This window comes from Cimex lectularius, unplaced genomic scaffold (assembly GCF_000648675.2).
Source record: "Cimex lectularius strain Harlan isolate CLEC.00 unplaced genomic scaffold, Clec_2.1 scaffold274, whole genome shotgun sequence".
NCBI classification, from domain to species: domain Eukaryota; kingdom Metazoa; phylum Arthropoda; class Insecta; order Hemiptera; family Cimicidae; genus Cimex; species Cimex lectularius.
The window spans coordinates 465904-486003 of record NW_019394156.1 but is presented as its reverse complement, the minus strand read 5'-3'; the positions used below and the strand labels follow the sequence as shown (position 1 = coordinate 486003).

The 20100-nt window shown below is 35.5% G+C and overlaps 1 long non-coding RNA gene across 1 annotated transcript in view; it reads right to left on the bottom strand.

Annotated features, from left to right (window-relative positions):
- Positions 1–750: 750 nt before the first annotated feature.
- Positions 751–20100, bottom strand: part of LOC112128156 — a 220578-nt gene continuing 201228 nt past the window's right edge. Inside the window, exon 3 of the long non-coding RNA XR_002910882.1 lies at positions 751–944. This is a non-coding gene — a long non-coding RNA (uncharacterized LOC112128156). The remainder of the gene's footprint in view (positions 945–20100) is intronic.

Below are 20100 nucleotides of genomic sequence, written 5' to 3'. Positions count from 1 at the left end.
CACATAAAGTGTTATGCTATTCTTGTGATGTCCTTTTGGTGTTGTGTGAGTGTTGTGAAACGTGAATTTGTATTCTGATGTTTTTATATGATTGTGACAGGGTGGGGGACGCTGGAAATCTGGGAAAATTTCTTTGATCATAGGCGGTTTTATTTAACTCAAAGAGAGTCAAGAATGGGGATTTTCTGGATTGGATTTGTGTTTCGGCATACAATATTGGAAAGGAAGTTAATTATTAAGGACGATAACGAAGGAAAGGGTAAAATAAAATTAAGGTTTAATATTTATTTGCTTTATGATGTTAGCTACGGCTGAGTTTGCATGTATCTGTTCTTTAATTAATGCTGTGCCTCTTAATGTAAACCATTTCTAGAAAGTTGCGTTTGTTTTTTCCATGTTTAGTATTTGTATTTTGTTAGTTTGTCAAAATAAGGAAAGGGAATATTTTTCAGATGAAAGGATTCATTATTTTTTGATTTTTCCAAAAATTTGTATTTCGGGCCTTTTTAGACTGGAGAGAAAATATCAACTTCCCCATGCAAAATGAATGAAAAATTTCTTTGCGATTTCATCTTCTACTCGCTCGGTATCACATTAATTAGAAATTGCATAAAAGGATAAGAAGTAATCTTATTTCTTCCTTCTTTCTTCTGGAGATTTCTTGGTATTGTAGTTTTTCAGATTTACAATATATTTATTAAAAAAAGGTATTTACATAGATTTACAATATATTTATTTACAAGGCCCATTTACACGGATTTACGTCATCAACGAGTGCATAAGAAAATAAGTTTGGCGACATCTTAAAAAGTTTGATATTTTTGGTTTATTGGTCCGATGACCTTTTATGCCCAGTTCCCTGGTTTGGCCCTGACGTTTTTTACAGATGAAATCGGTTTTGATTTGCATCCACTCTCGTCTCTCATGCTACGTTCACAAACTGCCTGAAACAAAAAAAATAAGTAGTTGAATTTTTATATAATATGCATATGAGTTAAAGCCACATTCTACATGTACAAAAGGCTGTTTTTTCGCTTCATATCAAGAAAAACTTCCTTCAATAAAAGAGCAAAAACAAAAAACGAATACATTTTAAATATTATGTTCAATGGAAATCAACTATGCAAAGGGAGAACGCTAATGATTTTTATGACCTTCGATTGGGCTTAATGCGTTTTTCAATCCTGTAACGATCCCGTCCCTCTTCTGATTTGTGTTTTTATCGGCCTATTTACAGAATGCTTAAGCAAGCTTTCAGAAACGTTAGGTTCATTCGGGGTTTACTTTTACGTCTATAAGCTCCTTCCTGTAAGATGCAGGTGTTCACAGTGCGAGACCATAGTTTAGTTCGTTGTTTAGTGCATGAATCCTGAATCCCACAAAATGTCTGTATTGTCTCGGACAAAAATTTGATCTTTTAAAGTATTAATCGTCGACCTATTACTATCTATCCCAACTAACTACTCACAATCCCTACTGTAAGTTGCTAAATAAACTTACAAACTAACTAGCATATATTAATGGGCGGTTTGTATTCAAACGGTTTAGTTATTACCCTACCTTCGTTACTATGTAAAAATTTGTTGAAACAGTTGCGGCAGTGTATTTAAATTCATGTTCACTATAATTATTATAATGGGTTTGTACTGTACGCTTGAGTAGCCTTTTCTCGTATATTTGGAATAAATAAAAAGTACGTCATCGCGGTGCAGATTAAAATGATTAAACTTGACTTTATATCTTCTGATAGAGGACGGACGACAAATATAGAATTCCCCCAAGACAGCAATATCATATTAACTTCCACTGAGCAATGATTCGCTTGGTTTTCCCATCGGATTGGTGGGTTCCTGAGAAAGAACTATTGTAAAGAATTTGCCTGAATATAGTGTTACAATTTTTGAAATTCTTTAATTTATCCTAAATTTAAAAAAAAATCATGGTAACAAAGTTTCTCAACCAGCTCGAGAAATTAACAGACATCAGGCAAGTTTTGACCCGTTGAGGTGTCCCCAACGATAGAATTTCCCACCTGTCAATGTGATTTGTATTATTGTTCATATCGCACACCCACAAGAAATGTGACACAACTCAACAAAAGATAATTTTACTGGAGAAACAAATGGAAGTTTACTTTTTATACTTATGTATTAAGTACTCGCCATTACGGTTGTTGGCAATAAAAACTGTCATGATCCATCAATATTGTCTTTCATTTCTCCAAGAATTAAGCGAAAACGCAAAACTTTAAAAATGTACTACCTCTAAAAAACCACCCCTTTTTGAGTTGTGGCACATTTCTTGCTTATATTGTTTCTCAGTAATTTAAATTCGTTTGTGTACTCTAACGATAATGTTGGTCAATGTATAACTCTAACAGTATTATTTTTTGTGATGTTTACAGACAACATACAAACACAACAAACGAGCATAAATATCCATGTAGTAAGTTTTACTTAGATTATTTTTGGCCCAAATGTGGTTTCCTTCTGGAGTCAGGGCTAATTAGTTATTTAAAATACAAAATTAATTATTTAAATAAAGGTTTTATTGATTATTAAAAATAATGTAACTAAAACATAAAAAAATCGTTGAAACTATAAATTAATGTAAAAATTAAAAGGCAACATTGTTAAAAAAAATTGAAAAAACAGTATTATAATTAACAATGTTATTAAAATAAAAGAAATGAAACTAAAATAATTCACGAACACTCTAGATCAAACCAACCTATTGTAAGGTCATCATTAGGGCCTATATTAATTTCACATTACGAAAAACATATTTGTTCAATTGATTTAACAATTTTTTCATAAGGTGAAAATATGACTCAAGAACAGCATAAAATCCTTCACTAAACAAGAAAAAAACTGGCGTAACTCGAAATGTGCCACTTTTCCTTTTAATTACTCTCACCGATGCTTTAAAGCTCGACACAGATCCAAAATATGCCACTTTTCATCAATGGTGACAGTACGTTCACGCCAATTCAAAAGTGACCCATGTGCAGCTATCCACCTAACAGTTGTATCGTTTTTATAATTTTTGTCTGTGTCTCTTTTCTTGTGGGTGTGCGATATTTGTTATTTGTTATGTATAATTATTACAAGGATTAATTCTAATGTTAGAAGTCATTGTTTTTGAACGAAAAGCTTCTTGATTAGAGTGTTTTCTCGTGTTGATGTACATTATGAACCATGATATTTATGTTTTATTAGTTGATTATTTAAGCTATTTATTACTGTATAAGTTACTCCATATTACTGACCATAATTCTATGTTGATATGCTAAGGAACACATTCAAAAATAAAATGGCTTGGAATCCAGCGAAAGAAATCGCTATACTCTCTGATAGTCCATGTGTGGTGGAGTCAAAATATTTATGCTGGAGACCGTGAATCGTCATTAAAGAATGCCCAGACCCTAACCTGAGTTCTCGGCCTCTCAGGACATGAAATATGGGTCCTCAATGAATCCAACCTGGTGGAACAACACCTCAGGATAAGAAACGCGAAGAGAAGGGAAACCGAAATATATATGTCTCCTGACTGGAAACTGTCGCCCAAGATGGCATAGGTACTGGATAAGACTGGCAGAAGAAATTTTAATCGGATTTGACTAAACGAGGATAGACCGTGGTATTCATTATGAGCTACTGTAATGGTCTATCCAGACGGTGTTTTAGGCCACTAGGTTACTAGGTGTGTACAGCAAGCAGTAGGTGCTTAGGAGGCTTCTATGGAACCTGGTTAACAGTCTGAAGCTCAGAACATGAAAAAATAGATCCTTAATACGTCCCAACAGTATGGATCCACATTCCAGGGATGGGCGCGAAGAGAAGTGAAAACCGAAATAAAACTCGTAGTCTGACAAATCACCTGACCGGACATTATCACTTAAGAAGACATACGTAGCGAATAGGACTGACAGAAGAAACATTGGTGTCATTTTGCCAAAGAGAGTCGAGACCGCAGGATTCATTATGTAATACTGTGGGAGTCTATCCAGGCGATAATTTTGGCTACTAGGTAAGGAAAGAGGGCAAGCTGTTGATGCTTCTGATGCAATAGAACGCCTGAAGCTCAGGTCCTAAACACAAAGCATCTTTAATAAAGCCAAATCCGGATGGGCACCCAGGAACTCGGAATTTTGATAAGTCACATGACTGGTTCCTACTGCTTAACCGTACCGGATAAAAGTTCTAGAAGAAGAAATATTTTAGAAATTTTGGCAAAAACAGGAAATCCTGACAGACAAAAAAATAGATACTGCGGAACACATTGTGTCCTTAGGTGAGGGTCTATCTAGTCTGAAAGAGTAAGAGTTACTTTTAGGTCGGACAGGCTTTTTAACCACCTATTCTATCCCAACCCTTTCCCCTACTCCAATATTAAAGTTGTTTGTTTTACAAATAATTAGGAATGAATAATAGGACAGGTTTACACCCAACGACCTACTGAACTCCCGTAGGTGAGAAGTCAGTACTATTCAAGGAAATCTTATTTTTTTATGACAGCTCATACACAAGGGAGGACTGCAAAAGTTGATAACTTAATAACTCCTCTCTGAAATTGACTATGGTGCCCATTAAGAATTATTACGCTTTGAGAAATTGAAATAATAAAACGGGGATGTCCAGCATCATCGTTTCCGATCATCCTGGTATTCCTTATCTTCTCTGGTCAATTGTCAAAGACTACTAAACTACAATTGAATATACTGATGTTCATGATGAACATACAAATGATGTTCTTCTGTCTATGGCAAACAGTGAAAAACAGCCGTACCAGAATAAATGTTAGAGAACACCAACGTACAACTGCAAATAACTAAACTTAGGAAATTGATTTCTTCGTTTCAAGGAGTTTTCCTTTGCAGTAAATTTTATATGAAATATACAAACTAAAGATATCACTTCTTCACGTGGGGAGCGAAGTGTTGGCTGAAAATTAAAAATGTTAGCCTGGGCGGGCGGTATCGTTGTAGGGACCACTCAAAGAAATTAGCTTTGTCTAAGAGAGTTGCTTTTATTGGGTAATCCATCTGCGGCAAAGTTAATATATGCCTCCACCTTCTATTGATATATTTCTACATAAACCCATATTTCTTTCAGCCCGACGATATATTTCCCTAGGAAGAATTTATTATTAAACAATAAAAGACGAGGTTCCGCATCCGATCCTGTTTTGCAGCAACGGTGGGGATCAGGGTGATATGGCTTCCATCATATTCGTTGTTTTCTTCGAAACCGATGTCAGATTATGCCGTAAAAGTGTTTTGAAATATTACACGCCTTATTTGCAATAAATATGGAATAATTTCGACTTTATAAATGAAAGCGGTACTATTTGTTATTTCAGCAGAACGAGAAAAAACCACAAAACGAAAGGAAACTTGCTTTTATAAATCAGAGTTAACAATAAAGCGGAATGGCAGTTGAATTTAGTATTGCCCTCGATTAGGTTTATTTAAGGTCAATTGGGAACAGAATGAAACATGAAACTAAGGAATTGTGCTGATTTAATAAATCGATTGTTCTTTGGGATTGTCAGACTGTTATGGAAATACGGTATTGGATTTTGCAATCGGTAGGGTGATTAAAATTATTATTACTTAAATTTTCTAGTTACCTTTCTTTCCAGTTAGAATAATCAATCCTGCTAATGTTCTTCGTGAAAGTTTCCAATATATTTCCAATATGATATTTCTAATTAGAAAAGGTCTTGATAGAATAAAAAAAAATAGTAAAGGATTTTACATTTTAAAAATGTACATCGAGGCACAGATTAAACAGGTAAGCTATCTTTTTTTAAATCTGTGAGGATGAGAAAGCTACAAATTCACGATTAATTTTCAAACTTTTATTTACATTGAATATCAATTATTTATTTTCTTCTTTAAAGTTTATTTAATTTTAAATCTCATTATTTTATTCGCTTACAAGAAGAAGATTGTAATATAGACAAAAGATGACCGATTATAATTAAACTTTTTTTGTGATTCTAGGTCGACCGTTCTTGCCAATAAGCCTTAGGTGCCGAGAACAAAAATATTTCAAGTGCTTAAAATAACCAATTTAAGTGTGTTTTGGTGTCTTTATTAGCATGTATTTCAAGGTTTATGTACATCAGTCGATCCGGTTTTTGAACTAAGATAATACAATAAAACGTGAGATCGTATGAAATAACATTATGTATATAAAAATATTTATTTAGAAATCGTGAGATGCGGTCTGGTATATAAAAAGTTAACAAAAACCAAAGACGCTTCCAGTAAAGTAGATCAAACAAGATGTTTGTTGGAAAAACAATTCACTTCGTCTTGAACATCATTTAAAGTCTTTAACTACAATTTTTATAGGAATAAAGAAATATGAATTTTCGGGTGGATTCGCTGAGGCATTTTTTAATGCAGCTGTTCGCTGTTCCACTTAAAAATTCACAAAACCTCCGGATGATATCCAAATTCAACGTTACTACAACCTTTTGTAAGCTTAATTGGTCTTCTTTCAAGTTATGTCAACAAGTTTTAGGTTTTATGCCAGTTAGTAAAACACGGTAGTAATCAATTTGCGGGCTGATGTTTATAACCGGTTATTCGTAATATTTAATAATTTATCACTATCAGCTTTGCCTAAATCTTTTAGAAAACTAAATTTGATTTGGCTTTTGGCACAATTTTGATTATTTTGTTTAAGGAAATTTCTTGGGAGTTTGAAAGAGTGATTGTAAATACAATTTTATGGATAATGGCATCATGGAATAGGGAATACAAGTGTGACAGTGGGAGTTGAGGTTGAGTTAAGAGCTGGGAAGGTGTTCAAGGCTGCTATTTCCTTTAGCAATTAGACGGACTAATTATCAATTCAATTGCTCACAGATGCGTAACGGAGCCACTAGCGTGGAACCATAACGCATCTACCTTGGAGTCCTGCAAATACTTTATAACATATTCTTGGATATCGCCCCGACTCTTTTCCACCTGCGAGACGATTTTACACTTTATCGACACAGCGGGTGAGAGTCGGTTTCCTTCAATTTCGAATGAAAGGACTTGCTTTTTTTTTGTTCGATTCTTATGACGGGGGATCTCGGCGAAGGTATGGGACTGTCAATAACTCGCACACCTGCATTGACTTTCGATTGACCTGCTTGTCTTCCCTTATCACCTTCAGTGAAGCCACGCCTACGTTTACCTGTGTTTTGAGAGTTCCTATCATAATAGTTTCGATCCTACTTTTTCTTTTCAAATATGATTTTACGTCTGAAATTGTTTCTGGACGTTTTCAAGTTGATTTTCAATGCTGAAATTTAACACAATGGGCGCGTTTTTCTCATGTAAGATTTGATGAACTCTTTTATTACTAATGAGATGATTTTCGTGCAAGACTGCAACATGTATCAAACCTAATGATCCTTTTCAAAATGAATAATAATTATTATTAGAATTATAAACAGGCTATTTTATTTTACACTTCATCAAGCATGAAAAACTAAGATAAGGAACGTTTGCTTTTAACAAATAGGGTAAAATCATGTTTATAAGAATAGAAATGGTTTATTTTAAGTTTGCAATTTATAAAAAATATAGTGAAAAATCGAATTTTTCAACAATTGTACAAACTTATCTTACTTACGCTTCACTGACTCAAATTATCTTTATGATGAATTGCTCCTTAATTTCTATTTTTTAAATAGATTTATGGAAAATTCAATCACATCTTTAAGGTTTGTTTCCAGAAGGATGTTCTAGGATGTGATTGTAAATAAGGGAACTCTGGCTTATATTGATTTATAAGCGCATTGCCGACAGAACAGAGATCCTAAAAGTCTAAAGATGTTTTAAAATAAATCTACGACTCCGATTAGCAGGATACAAGTGAAATATGATTTGTATGGAAGTGTAGGACGTTTAAAATTAAAATAAATATTAATTGGTCAAGCGGACCACGAAATTAGTGAATTTAATTAAAATAAAATAAAAGACAAGCAGAGAAGTTAGCGTGATAGACTGTCGGCTCATAGACCACGCGGTCGTGGGTTCGATCCCCACCGTCGCTCCTGTCCTTTTTTTCACGCAACACTTTACTCCAAAAGTCCTTAAACACAGAAAACGAAGCAATTAAATTTCCTTAAAATAGCTTTTTCAGGCAATTTTGTATCCAATGGTGTTTTCGGAAAAACAGTCCGAGCTCTAGAAGTATTTTTTCAATAATTGAAAATAGCTTTTATAAGTTGGGAAGAAGCGAGTATCAACAGTTCAGGCCTTTTTTTTAACGACGGTTCGCATCAGCAGAGGTCATATCAACCCTCCAGGTGCCGGTATTTTTGAAGAAAACCCATTTGAAAGTATGTCGTGTTCGAATGCAGGGCCGCTCGATTTGAACCCGGGTTCTTTACCTTTCAGTGATCGTTGCCGTGTCCCGCCCCTTTAATATTATTTTACTTATTTTCTATCAAAATTTTTTTCTTTGAACTCAATTTGAATTTCGTGAGAATATTGAACAAAAACAAAACCAAATTGTTTATTTTTTATTCATAATTTCTAGAACCCTGCAGCACTAAATGAAAAGCTGCCAGCTATCTTGTACGTATCATACTACTTCCTTTTAACATTGGGGGTCGATTATCATTTTGTTTGACAGCCTATTAGCTAAGGATTTCTGTGTTTCTTTTCGCTCCATGTCCAATGCTTTGAGAGCTCATGGCACGATTCTGAGAAAGATACTGCAATGGGAAATATTACTTACATGTAGTTGTAGCATAAGAACGAAGCAAAAAAATAAGCTCTAAAACTTTGTATTTAGTTATTCACTAAGTCTAAACCATCTATGAGAGCCAATGATTTTATCTAAACGAATTTACGTAGAGAATTAGGATTTTTTCTTTTTGTCTCTCCAGAAAAATTTCCACGTATAAAATACACCATTGGGGGACCGCTGTAGCCGAGTGGTTAGCATGAGAGACTCTCACGCCGCGGTCGTGGGTTCGATTCCCACCGTCGCCTCTGGCCCTTTTTTCCCGATAACCCCCAATTTGAACACACAAGAATTCGTACTATGGCTAATATGCAAGATCATAAGGCCAATAAAAAAAATTANAAAAAAAAAAAAAAAAAAAAAAAAAAAAAAAAAAAAAAAAAAAAAAAAAAAAAAAAAAATACACCATTATCTAAATGTCATCGACCAGTTTTGGTCATAGTTGGGCATAATCGTTAAGTAGTTTAGGTATAATACTTGTGGCTACCGTGTTGGTCCGGCACAGCGTTTTCTACCGGATCTCTTTCCCCTCGCGTATTTTTTTGAGTTATACAAACGCGTTTCGGCATTGCGCCATTTTCCGTTCCTCACTCGGCCAATACCCATCATCAAGTTATGGCTATGTTAAAACTGTTCTTCACATATTCACAAACTGGCAAACAAAATTTAATTTAATGGCTTTTGAGAAAAGTACACAAGATGTTTTTCCAATATAGGTAACGTTTATCTTGTCTATCCATAAGCTAAAATATCGACACTGATGTTTTAAACATTGAACTCATGGAATATGATTCTTCCTCTTAGAAGCCCTAATATAAGACTTGTCGACAATGCTGAAAGTAATAAACATTAAGCAATAAAAAATAACAAGGCTGATTTTGTCGATTTTATGAGTTCAACATTTTAACACCAACCCTGGATATACACATTCGTTAACACCAAAGGAAAAAGAAAGTGTTATGAAGCATGTTGTTCAGTACAAGCAAGTATTTTCAGATTTGTAGTTGAAGTCCCGACGAAGGAGATATATTAGATATTTTGACCATTTTTTTAATCTATCGTTATTAGCCATGTGATATTAATCAAAATAGATGCATTTCCAGATGAATTAATGAAGTTCATTGTAAATAAAAAGTTGTTTTCTTGACATCCATGATGACGATCTTTTAGTGAAGCTCAGAGGTGTTTAATGAAACGACTCATGGAATATTCCTGCACACTGTTTGTGTAATTCTGCTTCATTACCCTACCAAAAAGTGGGTTCTCTTAAATTTTCTGTCCGTTGATAATTGTGTCTGTGTGTAGTTACGAGTTTAGTTTTCATGAACAATAAACGGCATTAGTTACTGTGGGTTGTTTTCTATTCAAGTCGATTATCGTTGGATTTGTAGATAGTCAAAGTTTGTCCAAACTTAAAACCTCCTCTGGTACCCCTTTTTACGGGTTTTATCTCTATGCCGAGGCAAAAAGACTAATAATAATAACAGGAAAATTACACTCTCAGAATAGGAATGAATTGAAATTGATTAACATTGAACGTGTTTACTGATAACTTAATTAGAATGACTAAGAATATAATTAGCACTCCGTAAAAAAATACCACATGGTTTTAAAATTTATCAGCCAGAATATTTAAGTTAGTGATGTTTAAAACAAAGATAGACCGATAGGGAATATAACTTACTCGATCCCACCATGGGAACCTATCCTTCACCGTCTGAATCCTGCGAGAACAATACATCGGGAATTTCCCGCTTTACAGAGTCCGTTAAAATGTTAAAATGTTTGTGGACAAAAAACACTTTGGAATAGATTATCACTCTATAATTCTATTGTTTGCGAATTGACGAGCCAAACTGGACGAGCAAGGTCAAATAGAATCGAAAAACCATCACAATCAGCAATTAGTCGAGTTTTTACTTGTTTGGGATATTAGGATTTATTAAGCAACTTCGCATGCCCAGAAACAATGGGGCAGCCCGATTTTTAAAATTATTTTTCATAGCTTAAAAACACGTTTTTCATTTAGTATATTATATGTATGTCAAATTACTTTTGATTTCCTTTAAATCACTTCATTACGTAAAAAGGAAATTCACACGGAATCTTGTCCAAAAGAAGAAGCAAAAACGCAATGCGTTTTAATCTCCGGGTATTTCTAACAGAAGTTGTGAAAAAATCGCAGAAACATTTTTGATTTTGGTTGGGTCAGTTTTTAATATGGAAGATGGCAACCGCGTTGTCCTACTGGTTGGGGGTCCGACTCGTATTTGCCACTCTAGCGGTATTGAGTTCGAATCCCGGCTGGCCCCATGAATTTTAAAAAAGAATAATATGAAAAAGTTTCTGCAAAATGACTCCTCGTCTGTGACACACAAGTTTAATTGGACTATAAGACCTTCTAGATAGAAATTACTTTTATTAAATATCAATTGACCCAACCAGTTTCTACTACTAATTTATTGTTAATCTATTTTTGTCTACCTTAAAAATAGTCAAATCACATTTTGTAATAATAAATATGTGTGAAACGTTGAAGCCATTTCCTTGTAAGTCAGCTTAATAAAATAATTAATTTTTGCTGATTGTGTACTTTAAGGAGTCGAATATTTTCCCACTTGGCGGAGTGATGCTGTGATGAGGAGATGATAATGCGCGGGCGAATCATAATGCTATGCAAATATGGAAACCGTGAAGTTGGTATAGCATGTGCTGAGGTGGACACGGCTGCCCACAAAACTAATTTATCTTTATTGCTTTGGTAGTTCACGGAACCTTCCTTCTTCAATCGCTCCTTCCTCCATCCAATTCCACTTCTGTACCCGGCTTAATCAAACTTATAATTTAATTTTACGCCCGGCAATAATTGATTACCTCCCTAATAATTACTTAACGTGTGAAATAATAAGTAGTTCGTTTTAGAAGTCTTTAAAGGTTAGAAGAAAGGCAATCGGTGCGTCAAAAGGACCCTGTCGAACAGGGCCGAAATGGAAATAATCAACATATTTTAATTTACTGCTTTAACGTCATAACTAAAATTACTTAAAATATTTGACTTCTGGGTTTGTTTTCATAATTGCGCACTAATTTTGACGCGAGGCTTGTTTTATATAGGATAACAGGAAGACGAGACGATGTTTTAGATTTGTATAAACTATATTAATATAAAAGGTTTGACTTTTAATATTCTGAAATGTTTCTGGTTTGGTCTTTAGTATATAATAAAGGCAGGTCCTGGGCCAAATTCCTCCACACCGCTCCCGTCTACTCCCCACCTACCACCACCTCACCGCCTTGCTCCACCGCACACCACCGCCACCACCACCACCACCACCACCAAACAATACTTCCACCACACACCACCATCACCTCAAACAGCCTCCATCACATTCCACCAAACACCACTTCCTTTAAACACCACCTGCACCATACAACAACAATACTTCCACTACACATCACCTCCAACGCACAAAGCCTGCACCACATCCCCTTCCCCCACTACTTCCACCACCTTCTCCCATGTAAAAAAAAAATGAACAAATTAATAAATTAAAAAATTAAATATAAATAATAAAATGAAAGGTTTGATCTTACCTTGTTAAATTTCTAGTCTTCCTCCTTAGAGATATACTGCATTGAGGTCAAAATTCCGACAACTTGTAGTATTTATTTCTCCGAGATATAAACACGCGATTTTCCTTCATTAAACGCGTCTATTCCTTACAACGTAATGCTTCAGGGTCCAAAGTCCGACAATTTGTAGTATTTGCAGGAATACTCTCAGTACTACAAGATGCTACAAGGCAGCTGGTAGATTCTCGGCTCGTCGAGCGGTCGCGCATTCCCACCGTCGCCAATGGTCATTTTTTCACGCTCCCCTTCCCCCTCAAATACGTATAAAAAATTGATAATATATCAATCGACAATCACGTCTCCTCTGGCTAATATGCAAGGCATAAGGCCATTAAAAAAACCTAATAAATAAAAAGTAATAAAGGCATCAACAAGGGGGGGTGGTTTAGCACTATATGGGTCTCGGCTTCGAATCACAGAGGTCCTGATACTTAAAAATTGTCATTTCTTTTCAAAAATACTGGTTCTTCTGGGGTTGATAGGACCTCAGCTATTGAGAACCTCAGTAAAAGATAAATAAATAAAGACGACCAGGTCTGGATACAATAGCTTGTGACATCAAAACTAATTTATGTGGTATTAGTTCAATCTGTAGTATTGAGTAGTGATTATTTTTACTATAACGCGTTTATTTATTTTTAAGGTCTTAAATCTTCAAACTTTGTTAATAATTTTCTTAATATTTTTGAAATGAAAATTCGGTTTGTTACATGTTAAAGTTGATAACGATATTATTTTATACCAAGGAAAGCGTCCTTGTCATCCACAATCCATTTTTCCACCTGTCCTTCATTACAAAATCGGAAAAAAATGGCAGAGTAGATCATATGTACATTAATAATTAATTATAACTCGCAGGTGTGCCAGTCTTTGCGGAGGGTTAATTGCATTTTTTAAATGACATTCTAACTGAAAAAATCCTGGAAGGGCATTGTTGTTGAAATTAAATTTTATTTTTGAAATGGTCTGTAGTAGATTTCAGTTTATTAAAAACGCACAGAAACATTTAAATTTTGAGTTTTTTCCTATCATTATTCATCAGAGAAAGGTTTATAAAGGAGTGTTGATTTGTTTTCCGAGTTGCAACCCAAATAAGCATTTTCATTTTCCTTAAATCCCGCAATGAATTATCAAGGCTGAAATATCGTATCCAGCAAACTAGAACCACGTTTTACGATATGGCGAATCAACGTGCCAAACGTGTCGTTTGATGTTATAGTTGTACAAATTAAAAGCTTGTCTGAAACGACGATTCAAACTGGTGCAACAACGACCATCGTTAATGTGTATTATTCCAGATGTTGTTTATTTAATGATTATTGTTTTTCTCCGTCATTCGTTTTTTAATTTTGTCGTAATTCATGCGATTCTCGGCTGTTACGTACAAATGAAATATATATTCCATTTATTGCCTTATTTATTGCGCCGCTCTCTCGAAACGCCATTGTCTACCAATTTTTAAATCCCGTATAAACACGGTTATAATTTATTTTTAGTAATATTACACAATTGCCCGTCCTCTTTCCGAGGGGAAGTACATATGATTTACGCGGAATGGGCATAATGGGATTTATTTTTAACAAGAATACAGTCACATTTCGTGTCAATTTGGTTTCGCGCCGTAACGACAGAAAAGACATTAGGAACGTTGTCTGCGATGACCCAGGAGATCGTATCAAACATCCAAGACAATTATTCTTTTCATATAAGATTTTTGGTTCAGATGAAAAATAAGTGTAACGAGCGGGAATCGAACCCACGACCTTTGTCTCAATACGCCGGCTGCTCTAACCACTTGAGCTATCGTTACGTTGATCCCTTCGGACATCAACTTCCCATCCCAACCCACAACCGTCCGAATTTTCCCTCGTTTTGCCATTTTTCAATCGTTTCGTTGTCCGAGGTTATAATACATTGGAGGTAGATGCGACGGGGGGTGGAGGTTATTTTTTTAATTTTGTGGTGTAATAATATTTGATTCAACGTTTCTGAATCATGGCTCAAGAGAATATTGGTCTGGAACATTACTTGAGCTATAGCTGGGTCGAAGTTGGATCAGCATTTGGATAATGGTATCGGGAAAGGCATGGGTAGTAGTATGTACTGAGTACAGTAACAGTCCGAGGACGATGCTCTGAGGGACACCCGCGTCTATCTGGTACAAAAGACAGTTAGAGGATCCGTCCTATATTCTAATGTACTTGATGATGATGACTCGAAGATGAAAGCATGTTCTTCTGACCCCGAGCATTCATTCTTCTCACAAGAGGAAAAACACGCACGGATTTGAACATTGTTAAAATATTTTTAACAATGTAAAAACAACAAGAAGAACTCAGTCCACAAGAGTACTACAACTCCTTTCTGGGGACTTTCGGTGTTTTCCATTCTCGCATTTAAGTACTTCTTGTTAGTTTGTCGATTTTAAGAATTGAAGAGTTAGATATTTTTCAGTTATTAATTTACTTTACATTAGAGTTTTCTCTATTTTTTAAGCCAATTTTTAAGCAGAATTACATAATTAATTAATTAGATTCTGAAGTTAACAAAGTTTAAACATTTATGGAAGTTTCGAAATTTTAAAGACTAACTGACATTGCAACGATAGTTTTATTACTTTGGATTGATAATACATAAATGCCTAATGATTCAAGCCTGGCAGAAATGGTTTTTAAGCATAATTACACGTAAATAGTTGCTTCACTTTTGGAACGAGACCGCAGGGCCTGGGTAGATGAAGTTCAATGAGGGCTAACCAAAATTTAAGTTCTCCTTTGATTGTTCATGTATTAAGGCAATTTGTTATGACTTACAAATACTGATTCTGACAGTTGTGCAAATTAGACTTTGCATTAGCAAGAGATTATTTGTTATTTCACTCATATAAGGTTACAAAGGAACAAAGGACCCGTTTCACAAGTCGATAAAAACCGAAAATGGGCCGCAGTTCAGGTAGAAGTGCCCTGTAAGATTAATGGATTCATTGGCGTTAGCCTACGAGCGGTACATTTGGCCGATCGCCCGATTATTTTAATTGGTCTTCGATTATTTTTAGTCTAAAAAATATCGCGTTACATCATAAACGTCTGTGCGTGTCGATGTAGGGAGGTTAGAGTACATTACATCGTAAAGGATTCACAAAAGAGAGAAAACACAAAACAAACGAAGTGTAAGGACATGTGAATAAAGGGCTTTAGGAACCTGAAGGTGAGAAATATCTAACGACTGTTATTTTACTTAATTTGTAACGTAAACTGTAATGATAGACTCCCATTTTTAAATCGGTTGAGAGCATGTTGAAAGACCGTCCGAACTAAAACAACAATTAGCTACTGTTTTGTCAGTTGACTAAATCCCTTTAAAAAATTCAGCAGTTTGAATAACGATTCAATGAATCTATAGCTCTGAAAGGGCTGCTATTTTTATTTTGACTTTGACACCACTAGTATAGCGAAACGTCCCAGTATGCATCGTTCCAAATTCATTCGATCCGGTGTCGTTGACATTGCAAAATAAAGTGGATCCAACTGGTAGTTCACAAGCCGATGTTCAACTACCTTTGAACGTTATTAGTCACTGAAGAAGGCCGTTTTTTTATTCGATGTTCAACGACTCGGAACAGCCTTTCTTCCGATCCACGTTTTAGCTTTTCACAAGAGGCCTTTTCGTGCCATCGCCGAAGACGAACGTGCAAAGTGGATTCTTTCAACAATAAATATTCAAATGAGCCCGAAAGCGATTTACGAAATGGTATTTTCAACATACAATTGATCAATTGCCAACGTATACACAAGGATAAAAAATAATTAAATAAGCTAAAATAAAATCGTTTTCACTACACGCATTAACATGATTCGTCTTCAATAAAACAGTATAACGATCTGCTGTGAACTCATCTGTGAATACCAACATAGATTTTATTTTCATAAATTCATCAACTAATTGCTGCTTACTTACAACATTAATCGTATTTGGGATGTTGGAATACCATGCTTTTTAGAGTTNGTCGGGTGTGATGTAGGTTTCAGAAAAACATTTTCTTTATCATGACAACGTTTCGATCTTTTATTGAGATCATCTTCAGGGCCTGGGATTTACAAACAATGTTTACATTTAACAAATACATTTAGGATGTGGAAAAGTGAATTTATACAATGCAAAATATATTTTACATTCAAACAAAGTATTTCTACTCACTCAAAGTGTTTGTCTTCTGTGTAATTGTGCCATACTGTGAATTGTGGATGGCACAATTACACAGAAGACAAACACTTTGAGTGAATCATCGCATCATCAGAGGTCGTATCAACTCTCGGGGTGCCGGTGTTTTCGAAAAAAACTCCCATTTGTAAGTTGTCGTACTCGATTGCAGGGCCGCTTGATAAACTTTTTGAAGGTTAAGTTCATCCTAAATAGTAATCTAATATACTAGTCCCCCTTAGTTTTTTAAAAGTTTTTTTTACGAGGGTTCGCAACGGGAGAGGTCATAAACCCTCAGGGTGCCGGTGTTTTTGAAAAAAGCCCATTTGTAAGTATGTCGGGTTCGAATGCAGGGCTGCTGGGTTCGAACCCGGGACCTTTACCTTACAGTGATGAGCGCCGTGCCAACGCCAAAACCGTTGCGGCCACCGACGCCCCCTCCCTAATTATTGTTCTACAAAAAAAGAGTATTATTATGTAACAACTCTTAAAATCGTTAGTCAATTGCCGGGTCAATATAATGTAAGGTGATTATATTATACACAATATCCATACCAATATAATATATAAGGTAATTTTAAATATATAGTCTAAAAAAATTTCTTTTGGCTTTTCTTTTTTTATATCTCAGATGCAAGTCTATAGAGACGATAGCTTGATTTGTGGTTAAGACGTTACAGAGACCTGCGTCGATTCAGGTGCATGAACAATTCAATTAAGTTTAAAAGAGGCAACGAACCGTGCGCCGTTTATCTGCGTTTAGTTGCTCATCGTGTAATTTACAATTTCCAATGCCGTTCGTTGAAAAAAGAGAATGAAGAAAAGACGAAACTTATTTGCCGTGTCCCGTCAAGGAAGTGGGAACCGATCAAACGCCCCAATGGACACCCTAACCCAACCGGGGCGGCGTAATCCTCGACAAGAATCGAATGAATATTATTAAATTTTGATTGAATCCGGCCTTTTCTCGCCTGAGAACCGCGGGTTGTCACCTAGGTTATTAAGAAAGTTTTGCCTGTTCCCCGATGGAATTCGATATTGGCCTTGAAATGAAAATACAAATTAATATGCCGGAGGATTATGCTCTTGCTCGCTTTCGAAAATTGCATTTCTCCCCCATCCGCAATGCACGTTAAAGAATAATTGCATTCAATATCGAAATTAAAACGGATGCGACATTTTTAAACCAGCAAAAAAATGATTTATCATTGAAAGAGTGCAAATTTGCAGTATTTAATCAAAGAAGTATTGATTTAATTTGAAGTTTAGTCTATCATATCGTCATGCGCTAGCCTGATTCGGGTGCCATGTGTCTGTTACGTTAGCCTGTGTCTTATTTTGCCAATCGCGTGTTGTGCAGGGTGTCATCTCACTAGGGCAGCCAACAATTCATAGGATATCACATGGTCATCTGCGCTTCAGCTGACAGGGACGATAGTGGAACTGAGCTGACGGACGTGGGGATTAGGAGGTGCAGAAAAGGATTCATGGAATTTTTAAAGGCTTTCCCTGCTTCTGGAGCAAAGGGTTTAACGTCTCGGTGTAAGGTGAAGTTTGATGAAAAGAGGTTTAACAATTTTTCTTAGGACTTTTGATTAGAATCTTTGGATGCGTTGGGAGTTAGAATGCTTGGTTAAACCCCATATTTCGATATTAAGTATACATAGGTTTTAGAATCATGGTCTATGTTTTAGTAGTTTCGTGGACTTTGGATCGTCGTTCAGTTCGTTCCGTTTAAATCTTGTGTTGGGATTCCTAGTAAGTCGTTTGTGTAGGTGACGTCCTAAGAAACGTGGTGATATTGCGTTGAAGCGTATGATTTGTAGTGTAATCTAAGTGTGAAGTTAGAGTGCCTAGGCACATAGGCAAGGAAAGTAGTAAGTGTTTTTGAAGGTTGCACAATATCTGTATAGAGAGCAAACTGGACAGGAAGCTGTATATATCTTGTAATGGAGAGGTCTAAGAATGCTCCCTTGTGGGACTCCAGCTTAAGTAGAAGAGATAGGGAATGAGGAGATTATCAACTCTGAACGGTCGGGTTCGATTTTATGTAAGTGTAGTTTGATGTAAGTGCTGGGTAGGATGTACGATCAGAAAGCTAAAGGCAAACCAGAGACTCAGTACTTTCATATCAGCGCGCATTTGTCTACGTTTCCAACCTTCACCAGAGCACTTGAAATATCATCAGCAAACAGAGTCAACGTGCCTTTAATTCTTATATCCTTAAAATTATCTAGATCCATATAATAATCACGTTTAGTAAGCGTTTCGAATCACATCCTGAACAAAAACAGCACTTCTTTGTTTTAATTTAGACGTAAAAAACCGTATCAATTCCAACTCCATACGATGTTCTTAACTGAGTTTAAATAAGAATCTGTTGGTCGTATGAACCCTTTACTTTCGACTGGAAGTTTTGCAAGGAAGGTGCTTAGCAGATTGGATCAATCTTTTTTTGGGCTTGTATAATTACTATTTAATATTGACTTTTACTAGAAAGGATTTTGTAGGATGTAGTTATGTTGGTACAACTGAGCGAACATATCACAATGTATAGTTTCATTGTTTTTTAAATATGGTTAAGTGTGGTTATTCGCATATGCATATAAAACTAAATTAACTGGTTAAGTTTCACTTCAATATATTTTGACATATTTCACATTTTTCCATCATAACTCACTTGAGAAAAGTATTCAATACGGTAAATTGGTTAGTAAGGGATTAATTAGTTTATCGTTTGTTAAAAAATATTTATAGTTTGAATTGCAATATTGCTATCCTTTCAGCTAAGACAGACTCGGTAGTGGTCTTCAGAAATCGTCAGGACCATCTTTTTGGAGGAATGGTTCAAGCGTTGGGAGGATCCAATTTAATAAAAATCCCAGCAAATAACTTTCACCCTCAGCCGTATTACCTGTTCGCCAATCTTCTACGACTGTTCCTCTACTAGCAACCCATGCCGTCCGTTATTTGGGGCAGTAGACAAAAGACTAACTTGAACCTACCCACTCGACCCAAAAGAAGGGAACTGAACTGTTATAAAATACTTGAAAAATAACTTGAATCGAAATTCTCACTGCAAAACGTATTATCTACAGATCATTACTACAACCAATCTATACGTATGAAATCGAACTGTGGGGTTCAACTAAGTGTTCCAACCTCCTAAGAATCCAGTAACTCCATTCCGAAATCCTTCGAACCATTCCCAAGCTTGTTATATCTATATCGATAATATCGATACACCACTGTGAAATCCTGGACCCTCATGAAACCGTGAAGTGTTGTGTTAGAAGATGCTTGTAACAAAATTATTGGGTTGTCCGGAAAATAATGCAGGATTTTAAGTTTTCATTAAAAAAAATCTATATAAAATATTCTGTTTACGTTTACAGGATTACNTGGGAAATTATTTTGATTAAAGAACATTGCTTTAAAGTAACTAGTTTCTTTTTTTTTGTTTAATACCAAAATCCTGCATTATTTTCCGGACAACCCAATAAATGCA